The 13,950-nt window shown below is 35.0% G+C and overlaps 1 protein-coding gene across 5 annotated transcripts in view; it reads right to left on the bottom strand.

Moving 5' to 3' along the window:
* The window catches only part of FGF12 (fibroblast growth factor 12), a 559,676-nt gene that overhangs the window by 21,763 nt on the left and 523,963 nt on the right, over positions 1-13,950 (bottom strand). The gene's annotated exons all lie outside the window — the stretch shown is intronic.

Here is a 13,950-nt window from a genome sequence, read left to right as displayed (position 1 = left end):
AAGAAATTCCTTCCCTTCTAAGATAGGCAGAAGAAAAATGTGATAGCATCTTCTTCAACTATATGTAAATAAGAATCCTATAAGAGAAACACATTCACAATCGTCACTGCTGTCTTTGCCATGTACTTGAAAAATCTCTCCCTTGTAACCCTTACAGTGTTAAGGGTCCAGTGGTTTAACGCAGTTACACCTGCAGTTCAGTTACTGAATATGCCGGACTAACACTGGGTTAAAACATGTCCTGCTAGGCGATACAGCCTAGTCCCCTGGATTCATTAGCAGACAGCTACAGTGGTGCATCGATGGATGTTGGTGAAGGCCGTCAGCGATAAAAAGACACTGCTTAAGAAACTCCCTTGATTTTTTTTTTAAATTATTTAACAGACAGAGATCACAAGTAGGCAGAGAGGTAGGCAGAGAGGAGGAAGCAGGCTCCCTGCTTGATGCGGGGCTTGATCCCAGGACCCTGGGATCATGACCTGAGCCAAACGCAGAGGCTTTAACCCACTGAGCCACCCATCTGTTTTCAAATACAGATTCCTTGAATTTGCATTCTGGAGTGAAAACATCCTGCAGAAGAAGAGAAGATACAAAAGAGAGAACGGTTTTAACCCACTTTTATAATTTTTTATAACTTTTAGGACAAAGTTTAATCATTGCCATGTAGAGGAAACAAAGTGATTCAATTCAATTTATAAGATAACTTGAAGCTCTGGTTTTCTTCCAGGACTGGGTTAAAAGACAGAAAATGCTAAAATTTACTATAGATTTTACTAGCTATATATATATTTTTTTACAATTTATTTACTAGTACATAATATATATATATATATATATATATAATGTACTAGTAAATATATATGTATATATATATTAAAAACAGACTAATCAAAATAATTTCACAGCTTTTGTTTCTAGGTCTAGCTTAGTACTAGTCAGCCCTAGATACTAAGGGACTCTTGAAAATTCCATGAATAAATGAAACATAAGAAAAGAAATATATGGGACACGGAATTGTGTACAGATCTCATGATATATTGACACAACTTATTTATTTAGAAGTATACTTCACAGACATGAAAACTTAGAGATAGATTCAAATCTGCTTAGTGATGGCTCAATTTGGTGATTTTATTTAACAGAGTAACTGAAGACAGCTCCTGGGCGGGGGCTCAGTCCCTAAAGTGCTAGACTCTTGATTTGGGCTCAGGTGATGATCTCGGGTGGTGAGACGGAGCCCCACATCCAGCTCCAGCTCGGAGCCTGCCTAAGAGTCTCTCTCTCCATCTAGTCCCTCCACATGCATGTGCATGCCTACACCCTCTCTCGTTCTCTCTCTCTGAAACCAAACAAAAACAAAGTAATTAAAGCCCATGATACTGACATAACTGCTCTGAGAGTCACAGGAAGTTACAGGGAGATCCAGGCATTTGGCTAGACCATGAGCTCCTGGCTGCTGGTTCAATACTTATTGCAATGGCACACTGATTTCTACTGCATAAGCAAGCCTGCCTTTCATGCCAAGCTGCCAGTCTGAGACGAGCCGTCATAAAACCCATATCCACTAAAGATAATTACTACACTGTCTTCTATATATAAGAAAAATAACACTTTTGTTTAGTAAATAATGAACTCAAGAAACCTTGAGTTCATTATTTACTAAACAAAAGTGTTATTTCTGTTTTGGTAATAATGCATTTTTGTTTTGATAATAATGAACAAGTTTCACAATTGTTTCAAGTCTGCTCTTGAAACAGCAAAAATGCAGGATATAAGGCAGGGACATGAGCCAGGAATAGCATTAGGCAGGGATTGGGTCTCGAACTTCTGAGCTGGCAAGGTGGACCTCAGACAGAGCACCCAGGTCCTAATCGGAAATGAAAAGTCAAGAGAAGTATCCCATTTAACATCATTCCAAAGGGGTTATGCAGAATCAGAATTCAGAAATGAGTCAACTAACACTTGGGCAGGGCAAAACATTTCAAGTGGAAAAAATGTCAGAAGCTAAGTGCACAGACAACCTTCTAGAAATGGTGAGAAAAGCTTATGATCATTGAGTAAACCTGGATAATCATTCTAAGTGGAACGTTTACACTACGTACATAGTTTCGATATAATATGAAGGTGGATATCAAAGAATTTACAATATAGTTGCTATTCCTCTCTTTTTGTGTAATGAGAAATGAAATGTCCTAGACTTAGAATAAAAAAATCAGTTTTGCTTCTGGATCCATACCTACTAGCCATGGGACCTTAAGTGAGTGATTAAACTTTGAATTTCACATTCGCAACTATAAATTGAGTTATTTTAAGGAAAGTAAAATGAAGAACATGGAAGCATGCTGTAAACTTTCAGAATTTACAAAACTCCAACTCATTATTCTTCTTAAATTTTCACTTATAGCAAGAAAAATGCAATCAATCATGTAACTAGAAATTAAATCTGTGTTTTTGTTATAGAAGTTTCTATCTGTTCCAGCATGCAGAACCCTATGCTATAAGTTTTATCCTACATAGATTGTTCCCACTATAGCTAAAATAAATTACACAGACACACATACTTAAAAAAAAATATTAAAGCTTTCGGCAAACATCTGGACAATCACATATATTCAGAAAAGGATCTGAGGTTAAAAAAAAAGTTGTGTTCGGAATGACAATAAATCCAGTGTGTAATGGAGACAAGCAGGCTTGGAGCCAAAGGTGATAAAATCTGAGACTACCTAAATCCAGTGCATATAATGAAAGCTTAAGAGTAAATAATAAGTGGAATCAGGAGGCTTTTTTCCTATTTTTGAAAGACTAACCAGTAGCCATATTGCATCTTACGAATTGTATTTATATTACGCCAAGCAATCAGTTCATTGTAGGTACAGAGCAACACTTGTAGAAATATTTGTTGATGAAACAAACATCTGCACATACACATCATGTACGTAGGTTTGTAAAATGCTGCTTACTCTTCACACTTATTACTCCAGAAACTTTCCAAATCTTAAAAAAAAAAAAGTTAAAAATAAATCTTTCCAAATGTTAAGTTTATGCAGCTTGAGTTGACCTGAATTTCAGTGAAATATGAACAAGATCTCTCATAGGGTTCCGAAATTACTTTTGAGAACTCACTTCCTTAGCAGCATTTTTAATGAAAAACAACACTTTTTTTTGGTCTAGCATTGTACAAGTCATTATGTGACCAGTTCTTTTTCATGTTCCAAATACCTTCTCAAGCTGCCTTGTCCTAGGAAGATAACAACACCCACCCATTTCCATCCAGATGACAAGGAAAATTGGAATATCTCTTAAGCCCAGGGCAACCACTCAGGATTCCTTCCAGTCTCACTCCATTTCCTCTGATTCTTATCTACTCTCTGTATGGTTCCTCCCTCTGATCCCCAACCTCACAGTTCCATATTCTACTTTGATCTCTCTCCACTATGCAGTTTCTTCCTTACTCTTCTCTCTACATTGATGTCCTGCACAGGTTCTGGTTTCTCCCCTCCAGTCTTGTGTCTGCCATTATCCAGAATGAGACCCTTCCTCCCCAGCCGCCTGTAACTATTTTAGCCTTGGCCCTTCCCACCTCCAGGCTTTCTCCTATAAACAGAAATACCATGAGGAATAAGGAGACATTTAGAGTATTTAATGGTTAAAATGTTACATTTTTTCCATGGTTGACTATCACTGCCAATAATGTGTTTATCACCTACAAGTTCTTTGACATGCCCACACTTCCCAACACCAAACTCTACTTTGCTTAGGCTATTCTAATTTTCTATCCAAGAGGACATGACAAATGCTCCTCTCAGCCATTATAGGTAATTGTGAACTTTTCCTCATTTAACTTCTCATAGTATTGGTTTTAGTGTTTTGTTTTGTTGCAATTCACTTTAGTGTTTTGTTTTGTTGCAATTCACTCTGCTTCTCATATCATGTTTCTTGTTCTCATAACATTTTTCTTGTTCCTCTCCTAGACATTCTGAGCTTTGCTCACAAAACCATGCTACTCCTCACTGTTTATTAGGAAATCCAGCATATTCAGTGCTCAATTTATTCTTGTTGAATTAAATCAAAATATTCTAAGTCAAGGAAACAGCAAAGACTGTGTGAGAAGACAGAACTGAATGGCAGTATTGACTCTTTCTTAAGTTGTGTGGTCTTGGACACGCCATTTAATTTTGATAAATCTGTGTTCTTTCATCTATAAAGTGAGATAAAAATTCTCACATTAAAAAATTGGTAAAGATACTTAAGGTCTGCCCTTCTACTAAATTTCAAGTATATAACAAAATATTGATGACTTCAGTCACATTGTGCATTAGCTCTCAAAACCTCTTCATCTTACCTAACTAAGATTTTATATCCCTTGACCAATATCCCATTTCCCTCTTCCAATTCCTGGTAACCACGATTATACTCTCTGCTTCTACAAGTTTAGCTACTCAAAATTCCACACTTAAGTAAGATTAAGCAGGGTTTGTCTTTTGCATTCAGTTTATTTCTCTTAGCTTAATGTCCACCAGCTTCATCTATGATATTGTAAATGGTAAGATTTTCTTCTTTTTAAGGCTGAATAATATCTCATTGTATATTTATTAATACCATATCTTCTTTATTCATCAACCACCAACAGATACTGAGGTTGTTTCCTTATCTTCATTATTGTGAATAATGCTAAAATGAAGATGGGACTGTAGCTATGTCTTCAAGATACTGATTTCATTTCCTTGGGATTTATTCCCAAGTGGGACTGATTGTTAGACCATAAGGTAGTGCTGGCACCCTCCCCAACCCCACCCCCACAAAAAAAAAAAAAAGGAAGAAAGGAAAAAAAAAGGCAGCTATGTGAAGTGATGTATATGTTCATTAGTTTAATTGTGATAAGTATCTCACAATGTATACATATATCATAACAATTCTTAGTTGACAACAATACTTCAAAAAAGCTGGAAACGATACACCATGGATTGTATTCAAGCAAAGCTGACCTGAAAAGATGGAAAATGCCAAGTGTTGACAGGGATGTGGAACATCTTACACATAAATGATAGGAGAATACATTGGTAAAAGCATTTTAGAAAACTCTTTGGCAGTGTTTGCTTGAAAAAAAATCTACTCTTAGTCAAAATAAACTTGGTGAAAAAGCTTCATGAAACCAGGATTTTTATTCCTGTATATCTGTAATCTGTTCAAATTGGGAAGATCACTTTCTGTCTTAGGTTCCTTGTTCCCCTAAGTGTAAAAGAGATCACTTTAAGTGATCTTTTTAAGTGTAAAAGAGATCTTTTTTACATTTTAAAAGTGTAAAAAAGATCACTTTCTGTCTTAGGTTCCTTATTCCCCTAAGTGTAAAAGAGACGTTGTTAAACTAGGTAATCCCAATTCTGTTCCTGGATTTATATACAAATAAAACCTATTTTTCTCTCTCTCTCCTAAAAGACATTTAAAAGAATGGTCATAACAACACTATTTATAATGGCCCACAAGTGAAAACAACCCAAATGACCATCAATAGTAGAACAGATATGCAGTATACTCAGACAATCATAAAATACTATAGAACCATGAGAATAAATACAGTACAACTGTAAGCAGTAATATGAATGATTCTCACCAACATAATGTGGAACAAAAGAAGCAAACAAACAAAAATAACTACTATTGGGGCGCCTGGGTGGCTCAGTAGGTTAAAGCCTCTGCTGTCAGCTCGGGTGCTGGTCCCAGAGTCCTAGCTACACCCCCAGTTGGGCTCTCTGCTCAGCAGGGAGCCTGCTTCCCTTCCTCTCTCTCTGCCTGCCTCTCTGCCTACCTGTGATCTCTGTCTGTCAAAAAAATAAATAAAATCTTAAAAAAAATAATAACTACTATACACTGAATGATTCCATTTATATAAAGGAGAAAAGTGGGTAAAACTAATCTATTGTGATAGAATTCAGGATAGTGTTCAGTGAGGGTAGTTGTTTGAACAAAGCAAGGGGAGGGACTTTGAGGTGCTGGTAATGATCTATTTCTTGATCTTAGGAGCTGGTTATATGTGTGTGTACACTTCATGAAAATTAATTGAGCTCTATTATGATTTGCACATTTTTTAATTTTGCTATGTGTTAATTAAAAAAAACCCACAGAAGGGTCAAAAAAAAGTGGCAAAGATTAAGTGAAATGACAGATATTATTTCCCTCAAACCTTTGTCCTTCTTTCAAAATAAAGTTTGTTTGTTTGTTTGTTTTTTACCCACGGCATCACCTAGCATATTGTACATGGCAATTTTATAGCATTAACAATCGTTCATTTGTAAGTTGTGGACAAATTTTGTTCAAGATGAAAACATTACACTTTTGAATCACATTAATTTATTTAAGAAAAAATGTTTTCCCTCCACCTCACTTATTCTAATTCTCATTTTTTTTTAAAGATTTTATTTATTTATTTGACAGAGAGAAATCACAAGTAGATGGAGAGGCAGGCAGAGAGAGAGAGAGGGAAGCAGGCTCCCTGCTGAGCAGGGAGCCCGATGCGGGACTCGATCCCAGGACTCTGAGATCATGACCTGAGCTGAAGGCAGCGGCTTAACCCACTGAGCCACCCAGGTGCCCCTAATTCTCATTTTTTATTATAGGCCATTATATAATCCACATACTTACAAGTTTTATTTAAATAGTGCTTGTAAAACTGCCTAAGTTAAAACTTACCATTTGCAAGTTCCTATAATAATAATAAAACATAAAATGAACAGACTAGAAAAGAGAACTGCCCATAACATATGAAGAAATGCACAATAAATATTTTCTGTAAAATCATTTTCATTCTCTAAATTTCTGGTTTACTATAAACTAACAATTTTCCAAATTGTCAAACCAACCTTTGGCAAATCAGTTAACCTCTCTGAACCTCAACTTCCTCCACTGTAAACTGAAGATATGTTTCCTACAGATTCATGAAAGTATAATGATCAAATTATGCAACACATGTATAAGCTCTTTGATACCAATAAAGACCTATACAATTATTTTAAAGTACTTATTTCACATAAAAGAATTTGACTTCAGAATGACAAAATCTCTAGATTTTGGAGTGACATCACTCACAAACACTTTTGCTCCTCCTAGCTTTACTTGCAAAATACTCAACTAGGAATACATGACTTGTATAATACTGCATACTTAAACTGAATGGTAGCCTAATTCTTTGCAGATCTCCATTCCCTCCTTAACGCTCTAGCTACTATACTCCATGGGATGAATGTGCAATGGATGAGTGAACACTCATTGCACTGCAGCCACTAGTCCCCTTGCTGTTTCTCAAAAACAAGCATAACTCATTTCAAGTCTCTCTCAATTGAGATCCTCAGTTCTTGAAAACGTCTTCATGCTAAAACGGTTTGCTCTCATTTCATTCAGGTCACTATTCAGATCTGACTATCTCAGAGAGCTTCCCTGACTGCCTTACGTAATTTAGCACCTCCTCCTCACTTTCTAATCCTTTACCTTGCTTTTTTTCCGCCATAACTTAACACTAGTTGGCATGATATTACATATGAATTAAGCTCTATAAAGATGAGCAACATGATAGTTAATTTCCCTCATACTCCATGTATTCCATAGTTGTTGGAATTAAAAAAAAAAATCTACTCTTAGTCAAAATAATTTGGTGAAAAAGTATCATGAAACCAAGATTTTTATTCCTGTATATCTGTAATCTGTTCAAATTGGGAAGATCGTTTTCTGTCTTAGGTTCCTTGTTCCCCTAAGTATAAAAGAGACTTTGTTAAACTAGGTGATCCCAAATGTCCCTTTTGATATAAACTTTCCATAGCTTTATCATTCATATTCAATAGCTAAACAATTTCTTGAAATTAAGGAGTCCATATAAGATACTGTTATTAAAAAAAAAAAAAACACCAGTGCTTACCTACCAAAACTTGTGGTAATATATTGTTATTAGGAAAACAAAATAAAAAATGTAATCAGAGGAAATAAACTTTGCTATTATATAAGTAGTTATGACTAATGACTCTTTGACATCTAGAAATTACTGACTTTTCAAACATATGCGAGATACAAAGGGACTTCTCATTTTTATTTTTTCTTTCCAATTAAAAAGCAAAATCTTTTCCATGTGCAAAATCATCTCTCCTGTTTCCTGTGCTACCTTTTTATTGGGTTGTATATAAGGAAGAAAGAAAGAAAAAACTTGATGATTCTTGCAACAATTTATGTCCAACAACTCCAGAGATAGATAGTTCCTTTGGTTATAACCTCAGAATATTTGGATGTAAAGCTTCCGGTTTGCTAACTTTTTAATGGCTTTTAGATGTACAGAATTTGAAAATCCTTGGTATATTAGCAGTTGTTCTGTCACCTATGTTGTCAGACATAATGATATTAAGTCAAGCAAGAGAACTTTTGTTTTCCATCCTGACAAGAGGCAAAAAAAATGCTAAAACACATTATCTCAAATGAAACACTTTAAAAAAAAAAAAAACCGAGTTGCTTTTACTAGAACAAATCTAGTTTTATAACCGAAAAAATCTTCAGCAGATATAGAATCTTTATCTATATACTTTTGAGATAATTTTTACTGGAAAACTACTGAGCTAATTTCTCTATAAATAAAGCCTCTTTGTTAACACATTCCTTGCAATATCTTATAAGACAACAAGGTAAATTTAAACCATCATAAAATAATGAAAATTGTGGTATATTGGAAACAATTTTGGAAGCTGACAGACATAAAGATTCAAATCCCCAATTTTTTTTTAACTTGGACAAGTTATTTAATTTCTCTGAAGCTCAGTTTTATTATCTATAAGCTAATATTAATAATATCTTCACTATACGGTTGAATCATTAAGAGACAATAAAGGTGTGCCTAATGTTGTACTTGGGATATTACTCATGTTATTTACTTCTAGTTACACTTTTTAGGTTATATCTGATATCACAAATGAGAGGGGTTATTAGCCTGAGCAGTAGATTGAGAAAAGTCACTCTACTTGTAGAATTAAAAAAATGTGTTTTCCCTGTAAGAGGCTAATCAAGGAAAAAAAAAAAAAAGAAAAAAAAAAAGAAAACTTTTTATCAATCTGAGATAAATTATATGATTTTCAGGTTTTTAACACCTCCTAATGAGACATAATGCCATATAACCCTTTGGCTTAGCCTCTAGCCCAAAGCTTACAAGTACAGAAGTGAGGTAGGAATGGGAAACTGGAGAAGACCAGTGGGTAAGAAGAAATATCATATTATCGTTCACTGTTATCAAAATTATTTCCAGAATTCTGACTATTCTAGCTACAGGGAGCAGATACTGAGGGAACAGTGTGATTCTCTATCAAAAATGCAATTGTTTCTTGTGAAGTGCACAGTATGTACACAGTATGTAACTATGAGTTTGCACATCAAGGCAAGTACACTGACTACCTTCAGCACATTCATGAAAGATGAAGAGTGCCTCCAGTGCCTCAGCCTCTGTTTTCCTTTCTGCTGGTAAAGATGGAAGTAGGGATATTTTCAAATTACCATAGTTCAATGTAACCATTGTTATACCTTTTGGGAAGTCATTTTGAATACTCTAAAGGGCCCTAGAAATTTCCAACTAAGGTTGGCAATATATATTTTCATGAAATTTTCCAATTTTTATTTATTTTTTAAAGATTTTAAAAATCTTTATGGAAAGAAGATTGGGGAGTGGCAGAGGGAGAGGGAGAAGCAGGCTCCCTGCTGAGCAGAGAGCTGGATCCCAGAACCCTGGGATCAAGACCTGAGCCAAAGGCAGATGTTTAACCAACTGAGCCAGCCAGGGCCCCCAGTTTTTTAATTTTTAAAACTCCATGTTTCAACTTTCATAAAGTCAGAATAACCAGTCAAACTGAACTTCCTGATGTAATAATTATAAACACTGGACAAAATATGAGGCCACAGTTTCCAGGCACGTGTCATCTGAAATTGCTGGGCTTTGATCTTTGAGAGAAAGAAAATATATGAAGTAAGTGCTGTACTGATCCTGGCTTTCTGTAAGGGGTACTTCCCAACTCTAGAATGGAGAGGTAAAGCTGAAGGGTAGCACGGGTTATTGTGAACTGTGGAGGCAGAAATTGGAGTTCAGGACTGCTAAAGGAAATTCACTTTGTAGATCAAGGTGCCAGAGAAAAGAAACCTGATGGAATGAAGGTCAGGAGATTATATGGGAATTTCCTGAGGATCTTGGCTTATAGATGGACTAACATGCTGAGGATAAGACTCCCTAAGGTCCAGCTTAGAGCAGCTACTACAGAACTGAGAGCTCAACAGAGATACAAGAGGTTGTGCAGGGCTGGTATATGCTGAACTTCTAGACAAGCCAGAAACAACAGACCTTGATAATTCACATTCACTGGAGACCTCAGAATGGCCACGGTTTAGAGTTAATGATCACACTCTAAATAAGGTCCCCTAACCCCCTGGATTAAAGACAGAAGCAAAGTAATCAAAACTTCACACACACAAACACATGCACGCACACACACAAAAACATACCCTAAAAAAGTCAAGAAGATCTACTAGTTATTTATCTAAACACCAGGAAATAAACAAATAATCTCTATCAAAAGATAATGCAAAGCACTCTACAACATAGCATACAAAGGTCTAACATACAATACAAAATTTTAAAACATGGTTATAAGCTAGCAATAATACAACTCATAATCAGCCAATTAAGCACTCAATAAAATCAAACAAACACAAAACAGAAGGTGACCCAGATGTTCAAATTAATAGACAAGGACTTTAAAATAGCTCCTATAAATGTTGTAGGACTTAAAGAAAAAGAACACAATCAGTAAACAAATAAGAAGTATCAGCAGGAAAAAAAAAAGAAAGTGAAAATGATGGGAAAAAAGAACCAAAGGAAATTTTGAACTAAAAAGAGTCAAGATTTGAGGGGGAAAAAATTATTGGATGTACTTATTTTTTTGTGTTGTATTATGTTAGTCACCTTACAGTACATCCCTAGTTTTTGATGCAATGTGCCAAGATTCATTGTTTATATACAACAACCAGTGGTCCATGCAATACATGCCCTCCTTTACACACCGGAAACTGGCCAATGAAAGCATCAGTGAAACTAAAGACAAATTAACTGAAATTATGCAAGCTGAAATACACTGATAAATAAAGATTTAACCACACACACACACACACACAAACACACACACATAGAGTCAGGAACCTGTCAACAATATCAAGCAGTCTAACCTATGTGGAAGAAAAAGAAGTAAAAGCAGAAACAATGAATAACGTTAAAATTTGTCAAATACAGTAAATGTAAAAACCCTACAGATGTAGATCTAAGAAGCTAAGGAAATCCCAAGCAGGATAAATACACCCAAACTATAGTCAAGTACTTTATAATAAACTCCTGAAAAGTAAAGATAAAGAAAAAAATGTTAATGAAGTACAGAAGGGAAAAGGACGCATCATGCACCAGTAAGCAATGGAAAGAGTCATTAAAGAGACAATGGAATGAAGTCATTAAAATGCTACAAAAAAAAAAAATTGAACCAACCCATAATTCCATATCCAGTGCATTTCAGAATTAGTAAGGTAAAGTAAAAATATGTCCAGTTAAACAAAATAAGTGAATTCACTTCTAGCAAACTTGTATCATAATAAATGAGAAAGATGTTATTCAGGCTGGAGGGAAATTATGCCAGATGGTAACTAGGTTATATAGGAAGGGATAAATAGCACTGGAAATTATAAATATGTTGACAAATATAAAAGAACATACTTTTTCTTCTTTTGATTAAAAAAAACATTGCCCTGGGGTGCCTGGGTGGCTCAGTGGGTTAAAGCCTCTGCCCTCGGCACAGGTCATGATCCCAGGGTCCTGGGATAGAGCCCCACATCGGGCTCTCTGCTCAGTGGGGAGCCTGCCTCTCTGCCTACTTGTGATCTCTGTCAAATAAATAAATAAAATCTTAAAAAAAAACACATTGCACTAAAAGGGTCCTAATGTAAATGTAAATGTATAGATATATCTATATATACATGTTATAGAAAGGACAAAGGTTTAATTGAAATATATTGTTTTATAGCTCTTATATATTATGCTGTCTTAATATTAATTCTAAGTAGCCTGTCATAAAGTAAAACCCCCTGTTGTACTCTCCAGAACAAAAACCATAAATACCATACTTTTTCACCAAAAAAAAAAAGGTGAAAGAAGCCAATACAGGGATTTAAATGGAGCATAAAACACATTACTTAAAAAGAAATATGAAGAAAACATAAAAATGAAAAAATAAAAATCAGATGAGATAAATAGAAAACCAATAGCAAATGGTTGATCTAAACCCTATCATATCAATTATCACTTCCAATGTAAACAAAATAGTACAATTAAAAGGCAGAGCCTGTAAGACTAAACAAAAATGTAAATGTAACAATATTCTGTCTGTAAGTGATATCCTTACATCTCATAGAGGTTGAAAGTACAAGTACGGAGAAGATATACACGTCAACAGCAGACACCAGAAAGTAGATATGCACCAAAGACTAATTATGTACCATACAGTGGCTAACTGAACATAATAATAAAAAAAAGAAAGTAGATATGGCTATATTAAAAGCAGCTGAAGTATACTTCAAGACAAGGAATATTGTCGAGATAAAAGGGAACATTTCATAGGAATCAGGGGTTAGTACATCAGGACTTAGATATAATAACCTTACTTACATATGTGCTTAGTAATAGCATTTCAAAATATATTAAGCAAAGTGACAGAACGGAATGAAGCCAACAAATAGATCCACAATCATAACTAGAAATGTTAATAATCTTCTCTCAATAATTGTTAGAACGTGCGGCAAACTCAATGAAGCACTATCAAAAACCTGGCCTAATTAATATTATAGAGCACCATACTGAACAAAAGCAAAATGAATATTTATATGCTAGCCCATATAAAAAGTCAAAAGATGGAGATCTCATAGAGTATGTTCAGACAACAAAATTAAATTAGCAATTGATAAAACTTAAATATTTGAAGAGCCTTGAATATTTGGAATTAAACAACAGATTTATATAGAATCCATGAGGCAAGGAAGAAATCACAGAGCATATTAAAAATAGTTCTAGCTGAATAATAATGAAACACAAAATATCAATATTTGTGGGGTGCAGCCAAAGGACCACTATTAGGGAATGCAGATAAATTCTCATATGCTAATGCAAAAACCCACTGACCCACTTTTGGGAATTTGACCTGCAGCCATAAAGGCATGTGTGCAAAACGGACTATGTTCAAGATTATATTCATGGTAATGATGCTTGTAATACCAAAATACTGGAAACAACCTAAATGCCCTTCAATAGGGGATTAGATAAATATTGGCACATCCACACAGTGGAATATTATACAGCACCTAAATACAACAAAGCAGCGCATTATGTATTGCTAATGAAAAACGTCTAAGATGCATTGTTCCATCAAAGCAGCAACCTGTAAGTGTGTATATTTGCACATACCACCATTTATAGTAAATATACACAATCCAAAATGCATGTGTGCATTTGTACATGCTACCATTTGTGTTAAATATGCACATAAATGCACACATGCAGAAGTAGGTACTTGCTTATATTATGTTTAGAAAGTCTCTTGAGGGATTACACAAGAAGCTGGTGTCAGTGTTTGTCTCCTGGAAAGGAATTTGGGTAGTGGGAGAACAGAGCTGTAAGAAATAGACTTAATTCTGCTCTGTACATGGATGATGGCTTCAAACAATAAATTAAATTAAGTGGGAAAAACCATTGGCCAACTAAAATTAACCTACTAACTAAATAAGGCTTTCAGTTCTCTAATACAGAGTACAGCCACTTTTAAAATGTTTCAAGCACAGTGAAGCAAGCAGGATTCCTGCAACGTTGCTGTAAGGTACGGCACACACCACCACAAAACTTTTTATTAG

This window comes from Mustela erminea, chromosome 1, assembly GCF_009829155.1.
Source record: "Mustela erminea isolate mMusErm1 chromosome 1, mMusErm1.Pri, whole genome shotgun sequence".
Lineage (NCBI taxonomy): Eukaryota > Metazoa > Chordata > Mammalia > Carnivora > Mustelidae > Mustela > Mustela erminea.
This window is presented reverse-complemented; position numbering and strand designations above follow the sequence as displayed.